This window comes from Paroedura picta, chromosome 3 (genome assembly GCF_049243985.1).
Source record: "Paroedura picta isolate Pp20150507F chromosome 3, Ppicta_v3.0, whole genome shotgun sequence".
In the NCBI taxonomy this organism is placed as follows: Eukaryota; Metazoa; Chordata; class Lepidosauria; order Squamata; family Gekkonidae; genus Paroedura; species Paroedura picta.
The window spans coordinates 160,290,124-160,298,553 of record NC_135371.1 but is presented as its reverse complement, the minus strand read 5'-3'; the positions used below and the strand labels follow the sequence as shown (position 1 = coordinate 160,298,553).

General features: G+C 43.8%; 1 long non-coding RNA gene across 1 annotated transcript; it reads left to right on the top strand.

Moving 5' to 3' along the window:
• The first annotated feature begins 1,069 nt into the window (after window positions 1–1,069).
• LOC143831372 (uncharacterized) lies at window positions 1,070–7,162 on the top strand. Its single transcript, XR_013228855.1, has 3 exons — window positions 1,070–1,178; window positions 6,109–6,211; window positions 6,958–7,162. It is a non-coding gene; the product is annotated as an uncharacterized LOC143831372 (long non-coding RNA).
• Window positions 7,163–8,430: the final 1,268 nt, after the last annotated feature.

The window sequence follows — 8,430 nt, the reverse complement described above, 5'->3', positions numbered from 1 at the left end:
GAAGATGATTCACCTTTTTTTGGACCCTATAAATGACTTGTCAAAGGGAGGGACAACAAGGGTTGGCCAAAGTGGGAAACAGGATGCTAGATTAGATAGATTAGCAATCCCCAACCTGTGGGCCACGGACCACATGTGGTCCGTTGACTAATTGGAGGTGGGCTGCGAAGGATGCCTTCTCCCCCCCCCCAGCCCTTTACTTCATCCGCCCTGACCCTTTACAACACACTTCGGGTGTCATTGTCTCCCATCACTCCCAGATGGGACTATCCCGTTGCAGAGAAACAAGCTCAGGGTTCCCATTGATTTGTCATTGTCATGAGTTAAAATTTCCATGAAAATAAAATGTTCCTTATGTTCATTGTTGTGGCGTGTCTGTATCTTATTTTGAAGGGATCTTTAAACATTACCATAGCGATCAGAGAGCGTTAGGGCAGTGGTTGAGAGTAGAGGAGTAAACTACGCCCCGCCCCCCCACCAGGCCTCAGTAAAATTGTCAAGCGTTGAGTGGTCCCCGGTGATAAAAAGGTTGGGGACCACTGAGATAGATAATGGGTAAAATACAGCAGGCATCTCTTACATACGGATCTAATTTTTGACATGGTTTCTCCTACTTGCAGCTGTCCCAACACCGTTTCCCCTGTAAGTTGGCAATTTCTAACTTGATTGCTCACAAATGTCACCAGGGTGTCAGAAATCACACAATGGATGAGATGACATCACACAATGGATGAGATGACATCGTGTTACACAAGCCAGTGAGATTTGTGTATGTGTTTAAGTCAATAAGGGTGGGGAGAAGTCAATAGCAAATGAAGGCAAGACCACCTCAATCCATCACACGAGTGATCCCAGCCAATCAGAGAAGACACAGCTAACAAGAGGAGGTTATGATGCTACGTAGACAATCATATGTGGCTATGTAATGATGGTACAGGGGACCAAGGAGGCATATTCAGCAGTTAGGAGCATGAGAACGCAATGTAAAATAGGGAGAAAAATCTTCTTAGGATCCTTTTTAGGATTAACTGGCCTCAACCAGAGCCAAGGCAATCTGAACCCTGGCCCCAGCCTGGCGGAACACTGTGGAATGAGATCAGAAACCAGCAAGACCTCTGACAGTTCCGCAAACTTTGTAAGACTGAGCTGTTCTTCCAGGCCTACAGTTGAAGATAGAGGTAATGATCATGGCCCCCCCTATAGGAACAGCGGCTTGCGAGTCCCATGTGTCCCCTCCTCACCACGCCACCACCCGAGGTATTACTGGGGATGTTAGGGATGGGACGATGTTTCCGCCATATCTTTATTCTCTACTCTTTGATATTGTTGTATTTTATTGTTTTTACGTCAGGGGTTTTAATGGGGTATTTTAGATTTTATCTGACATTTGTAACCCGCCACGAGCCTTTGGGGAGTGGCGGGAAATTAAGTAAGTAAGTAAGTAAGTAAGTAAGTAAGTAAGTAAGTAAGTAAGTAAATAAATAAATAAATAAATAAATAACATCAGGAACAGCTGGCCTCTCCGTCTGATTCCACCAGGCTGAAATGTTGGCTAAAACCTACTGTACAACCCCTGTCCATGTCCATCAGGGATGGCATTAGCGGCTATTTTAATATTTTAAGACTTAATATATTCAATTGATGTTTTAATGTTTTATAGTTTAGATTTACTTTATACTGGATTATATAGGAAGGAGAACAGCTGTTTTTTATACCCCACTTTTCACTACCAGATGGAGGGGGGTTGAGCCCTGATATTACTTCTCTGTGAGATCAGCTTCTAGCCCAGGGTCACCCAGCTGGCTGCATGTGGATGAGTGGGGAATCAAACCCGGCTCCCCAGATTAGAAGCTGCTACTCTTAACCGCTATATTTTTAAAATTGCAAATCAGTAGGGGATCCAAAAAAAGAGCAGTACATAAATCTAAAAATCAATAGTTAAATAAACAGGGGGAAATTGTTTTGCAATTGTTGCAGATAATCTACTGAAAACTTGGGGTTGTCCACTCTTCCGAAAATGTTTCTAAGAAACAAGTATCTTTATTTCAACCCTAGTGTTTCCAAATATAAGATTTGCATCACCTTTTGAGCATCTCTCCCAGTATTTGTGTTAACTCCATGTGGAAATGAAAGCAGAAGAAAAAATAATTAAAATATTTAAAAAAAAACAAAGCAAAAAATCTATATTTCATGTGTTAACAGTCCCTTTGCTACTCAACCATGGGCTCCTCTTCCACCCCCCAAAACAACCTTGAGTTGATTTCCCCCCAGTTCATTCTGATCTAGGTTTGCCATTTGCCCTCCAGGGGCAGAAGATCGCCTACAGTCAGCTCCTAATGCCCGCTGGCAAATTGGGGGCAGACAGGAGAAAAAAAACAACACCCACCCACAAAATTGCCTTTAAGTGACAAATGTTTATGCCACACCCCTTTAGGAATCTCTGGTAATTCTATGGTTTCCTGTCAGCACGCCCTGTGCCCCCCCATCTCTTGACACCCCCATCCTCAATTATTATCCACTGGCTAGCGACCCCAGCTGGAATGGTAGTTCCACCCCTAAAAACAGCTGTTTGATCACTAAGATGACAAAAACAAAAGTACCTTACATACTTAAAAGTCAAGAACCTTGCTCATTAGTTGTATGAAGCAGCAAAAAAATTCAAAGTCAACAAGTAGAGTCCCACAATGACTCCCATTTATCTCCACTTTGCCTCCTCCTTTCCCCCTTGTGGACTTCACAGGTTCTCCTTTCCCTGCTTCCTTCTCCCCTCCTGACACCTTTCTCCCCCCCCATCCATTTTTTCTTTCTTCCTCTCTTTACTCTGGCTTTCCTTCTTGTCTTCCTTCCTCCTTCTTGTCTTGTCTGCCTTCTCGTTTCCCTCCTAATTCGCCTCAGCGTTCGAAATGAGATTGCAGCAACCATTTTGGATTACCTAGGCATCCCAAAATGGCTGCCAAGTCCTCAGGAGGTAATCTGTCAAGACCTAGACATTTTAAAACTTAATTTTTCATCTGCTACTTTTTTTTTTTTGCAAACTTTAGAGCTCTCACTCATTAAAAAAAGCAAAACAAAACTCCTCCTTCTGTATCCACTCCATCTGAGCCACACTTTGGGGCCACTTTCAGAATCAGATATATGGATTATGGATACAAAGCATACATCATATGGTGAATTGTCAAAATACGTATTTCTTTCATTCTCTGTCCCTCCATTTATACCCATACCTTGAGCAATTTACTTTTCACTCCATTTATAAACATTTCCTGACCATTTACTTATCAACTCAACATCCAGAAGTGTAGGCTGGCAGTTACTGGCTAGAACACGGATTTCCCATGGAACAGGAAGCAAATGTTCATGAAGCCGACCGTTCATAATTGTGGGTTTTATTTATTTCATTAAGACATTTCTGCCCTGTCTTTCTTCTTGGTTGAACAAATTGCTACAGATGGCCCAGGTGAATTGCCTTGTTGATATTCAGGATGGTGGCTCTTAGATTTAGGAGGGAGCTCCCGGCAACTGTTATGACTTGCCATTCTCTGGTCTCTGGCAATAAATACATTGCATAATCTATCATGCCAAATTTGACTTTAAAAAGGCAGATCATTTTTCTTGCCATAAAGCTACATAAAACTTTACGCTACATGAAAGCATGGATTTATCTTTATGAGGTTATTTATTTGTTTACTGCATTTATGCCCTGCCTTTCTCCACAATGGGCACCCACTCACATCAGTCCTTCCTCTGTTTTACTTTCACAACGATCCTGTGAGGTAGATTGGGCTGAAAGCGTGGGAGCAGTCCAAGGGCACTGAGCAATTTCCATGGCAGAGTAGGGATCCAGTTCTGGGTTTCCCATGCCTTCGTCTGACACTGTAAATACTACACCACACTGGTCTTTGGTCTTGTACCATTCAATGCATTTGATTTAGATTTCATTTTAATTCAAGCTAACAAACAGAGGAGCTTACTTTAGATGAAACTTTTAAAAATATCTATATTTTTATCCACTCTGTCAGAGGGAGCTTTTGTGCTGAGCAATGCGGAATTAATTTTCAATGTTTTGGATGCCGGGCTATTGCAGACCCTCAAAATCCAGGGCTCACACGGCTGGCTGGGAGTCAAAAATCAGTCCACTAAAATACTGCAGACCTTTTATTGCTTCGCCAGTCGTTCTGCCCTTAGAAGGTCTATCTTTGGGTTTCTTCCCTTTTCTCTGAATCAGAGAGCCAAGCCACAAGTCAGGCTGAGGGATCCGTGTTTGGATTGCTTGACATCTGCAGCTGGAGGAGGCGCACTGCAGCGTTAAGTGTTCCCTCGTGCCCCGTTTCCCCAAGTGAAAATGCTCCCTTGCCCCACATTGCACCAGTCTTTTTTTGCCCTCCATGGGTCTTGAAGCAACAAGCGTGATTCAGATGGAGGAAATAGTGCACTGACTTCCTTTTATTGGGGAAACGGCTCACTCCTTTTGTCGCATGCCCCAGTCAGAAATGTGGCCCTCCATGTCACAAATGACATGGCCCATTATGCACAGGGGGAATAGTGCGCATTCGGGGTGGAATGGCGGCGACTAAAATCACCGATAACACACGGCGCTGGCTGCAACCGGCCCCAGATTCGGTGCATGCCGCCGAAAATCCGCGTTAGCGAAACGTGGAAGAAAGTGCAGCTTCCGGGTGACTGGGGCACAACCAGAAGCGGCGCCAAGGTCGCCGCGTGCATAATCGGTTACTGTGGGTTTTGCTGCCGTTGCGTCCCGTCCCGTGCATAAGCGGTTTGCTTCGCTTCTTCCCCCTCCGCGTTTTCCATGTGACCCGAAATCGCCGTTTCGGCGGCCGTGCATAATGGGCCTATATGGAACCCATTGAAGCAACTTCCAGGCCATGTTCTGAAAGCGAATGATGTCAGCATTGCACGGACGCTAAGCAACTCTAGGTCTGATTAGTTCCTGAGCAGGTTGGGCTGCCTACCTCCAAATGGTAGCTGATCTCCCAGAATTATAATAGATTTCCAGACTAAATAGATTGCATATCTATTTATCTAACACATTTGTTCTACCTCTCCTGCACAAAATAGCTGCTTTGGCAGTATTATGCTCTGCTGAGTTCCCACCCCAGTTTCAGATCTCTGCATCTTTCCAAATCTGGTGTTGACGACTCTATGGAAAGAAGGAAGAAGAAGAAGAAGAAAAGAGTTGGTTCTTATATGCAGCTTTTTTCTACCAGAAAGAGTCTCAAAGCAGCTTACATTTGCCTTCCCTTTCCTCTCCCCGCAACAGACACCCTGTGAGGGAGGTGAGGCTGAGAGGGCCCAGAGATTACTTCTTGATCCGAACAGCTTTATCAGGGCTGTGGGGAGCCCCAGGTCACCCAGCTGGCTGCATGTGGGGGAGTGCAGAATCGAACCTGGCATGCCAGATTAGAAATCCGCATTCCTAATTACTACACCAAGCTGGCTACTTAGGAAACTTATATAGGAAGGATTGACTAACATAGAAGAAAACAGGATGGACCTCCAAGAAATACCAGGATCATGACCCAGGGGAAAGCAATTGCAAACTACCTCTGAATGTTTCTTCCCTTGAAAACCTTATGGGGTCAGTGTAAGTCAGCTGTGATTCGATGGCAAAAACAGCAGCAACAACAAAATCTGATGGATAAACTGAAGCAGGCAGACAGCATCATGAAAATATTCATCAAACAGAACAGAGTGATTAAAAGAGACCTATTAATAACTCCCATTGGGTGTAGTCAGATGGTGTAGTAACAGGTCTCTATTAATTATTCTATTCTACAACTGGAGATGCATCAGCCATTAATCACTAATCTTGACATTTTTATTCCCTCTCCTATGTTTTTGAACTGGAGTTGAACCCAAAGGACTGATAACCCAATAACCTTATAAACTCAGCTTGCTATTCTAGCAAAGCTCTCAAATATGATAAACATCTTCATTATACTGCGTATTTGATGGAGATTTTCATAATGCTGTTTGCCCATTTACTCTCTCCTTATTTGCGTAGTCTAGCGATTTCCATTTAATGGTCGGAAGAAGTGCGCGTGCACATGGAAGCTCACTTCTTCAATAAAACTTTGTCTGTCTTAACAGGTGTCATTGAACTCCAGCTTTGTTCAGCCAAACTCTGTTTGGAATAAACACCAAGGGTTTGTCGAAATCAGAGACAAGAATGCAACATCTCTTGCATCACCAGGTAAAGACTGTTTCGTCTGGGAAGGCATTCCCTGGCAGCTGAGCAACTGGCTTGGCTAAACACTGCTGCTCTTGTGCAGATGCTTTCATTTATGCTGTTGCTGGACCTGGTGGGTGTTGATTTTACGACACTGGTTTAATGCGCCGATTGTCTTGCGCTGTGCTGATAGTGTTTTTAACGATGTTTTATGGATTTTATGGTTTGTGTATGGCTCCGGGTGCCATTTTTTTTGGCAGAGAATGCAATCTGTACCTTTTAATAAACAAATAAAACAAATATTCCCATGATGCTGAACTTTGCATCCAGTGTCAAAGTCTGCCTTCTGCGCGGCACAGTTGCAAAAGGGGTAGGATTTAGACACAATGCTGACAGATTCCTGGCCCAGCCTGCCTTTGAAAATCACCCGGGAAGGAAGTGCTACATTATCCTGCAATCTAAGGATGTATTTCACACAGTTTCCAAAGAGCACAACAGGTTTCTTTGCACTTGTCTTGCCAGCTGGATGGGGAACCAGAAGTCCAACTAGGGTGGGCCATGTTTTGTTTCCCTCTGGGATCCAGACTCAGGATCTGCATGTATGAAGAAAAGGTCCTGGTGACCTGTTGATTGAGAGGGGAAATGAGGGACCCCTCCCACGCCATCCCTCTTGAGTGACAGGATGTCATGACCTATCAGCTCATTGCACTTCTCAAAGGGAACCTTTAAGCAAGGGGAATGGAAGACTAATGCATGGCAATCTGTTCTAGAGCCAACAGGACTCAATACCTTCTGCTGGGAATTCTGAAACAACAGTTATGGAAGACAGGCACCCTTGGACACAGCTGAATTCAGGGACTCCAACATATACACTTTGCCCCATGGTTCAGCTTCTGATATTGAACTCTAGCTGCCCACAAAATGATCCCAGGAACATCACACTGAACCTAACAGAAGGAGGCAGAAAGTTCCCTGGTAACATGGTGTCTTCGTTCCACCAAGCTCTGCTCATCAACACATTTTAAAAAATCTCCACATTGTAAATCTTCCCAAACTTCAATTAAAAAAAAATTCCAAGAAACATTATCAAATGCTTTTTCAGCATCCAAAACTTCAAGGCTGATTTTGCACCTTTTTTCTTTGACTATTCAACTAGGATTTTGTGCTTCCAGGCCGAGGCAGCCAGTGCCACGCTGGGGGGGGGGGGGGGGAGAGGCACCGGTGGCGGCACACAACCTGGTGCCTGCTCGCAGGCATAGAGCTCTGCGCCTGCATGTGTGCGCCAACTGGTGTGCTGGTAGCACCCCTCCCCCGCACTGTGGCGCTGGCTGCTTCGGCCTGAAACAGCCGCTTCGGACACCGAAGGGCACAACCCTATATTCAACAGCACTTAATATATACCTAATGTTATCTTCCAAATACCTTTGAGGGACAAAACCTGTCTCATCCTCATACATGACATCTGAAATGCATCTTCTAAACCTTTAAGCCATAAAATTTTTGTAATCCACATTTAATCAAGAAATAGGCCTGTATGCCATTGTGGGATGGTAGATGAATTTCCTCCAGGCCAGGCTGGATTCTGGGGACTTTTGGTGGGGGGATTACTGGGGCATGAAATTGGGGTCACTGTGGGTGGGCAGGTAGTTGTGAGTTCCTGCACTGTGCAGGGGGTTGGACTAGATTACACTGGAGGTACTTTCCGACTCTGATTCTATGCTTGTGGTAATGATGTATCATTGCCTTCTTTGTGTATCCAAGCAATGTTTGTTTCTTGCGACACCGACGGTAGTTTTTGTGACTTGGATATTACTTTGCAAGGAGGTGCAGTTAATATTTCTTCAAAAGGTTTCTTCAAAAGGCAGGCTGCTGTCAAACCATCTGAACTAGGAGCATTGTCTTGTTTAAGCTTTTTATGACAAAGTTTATTTTCTGAATTATTTTCTGATCTAACATTTTTCTACGTTCAGATGAAAAAATTTTGAGGGTGTGTCTGTTATATAGTCTTGGAGCCCTTGAAAATCTATAGAGTCTGCTTTATATAGATAGATGCTTGAAGAAATTTCTTATCTGTTCCTCTATTTACTTGCCCCTCTAAAATCTGTTAACCAGATATTCTTCTCTTTTCCTTCTCTAAATATCTGCCTGGTTTCTTTGCATTTTGAATGTGTCTTTGATTTATAAACTTTATTATTATTTGCATTTTTTTCCACTTCTATTTGGTCGAAGTGATTTCTTAATTT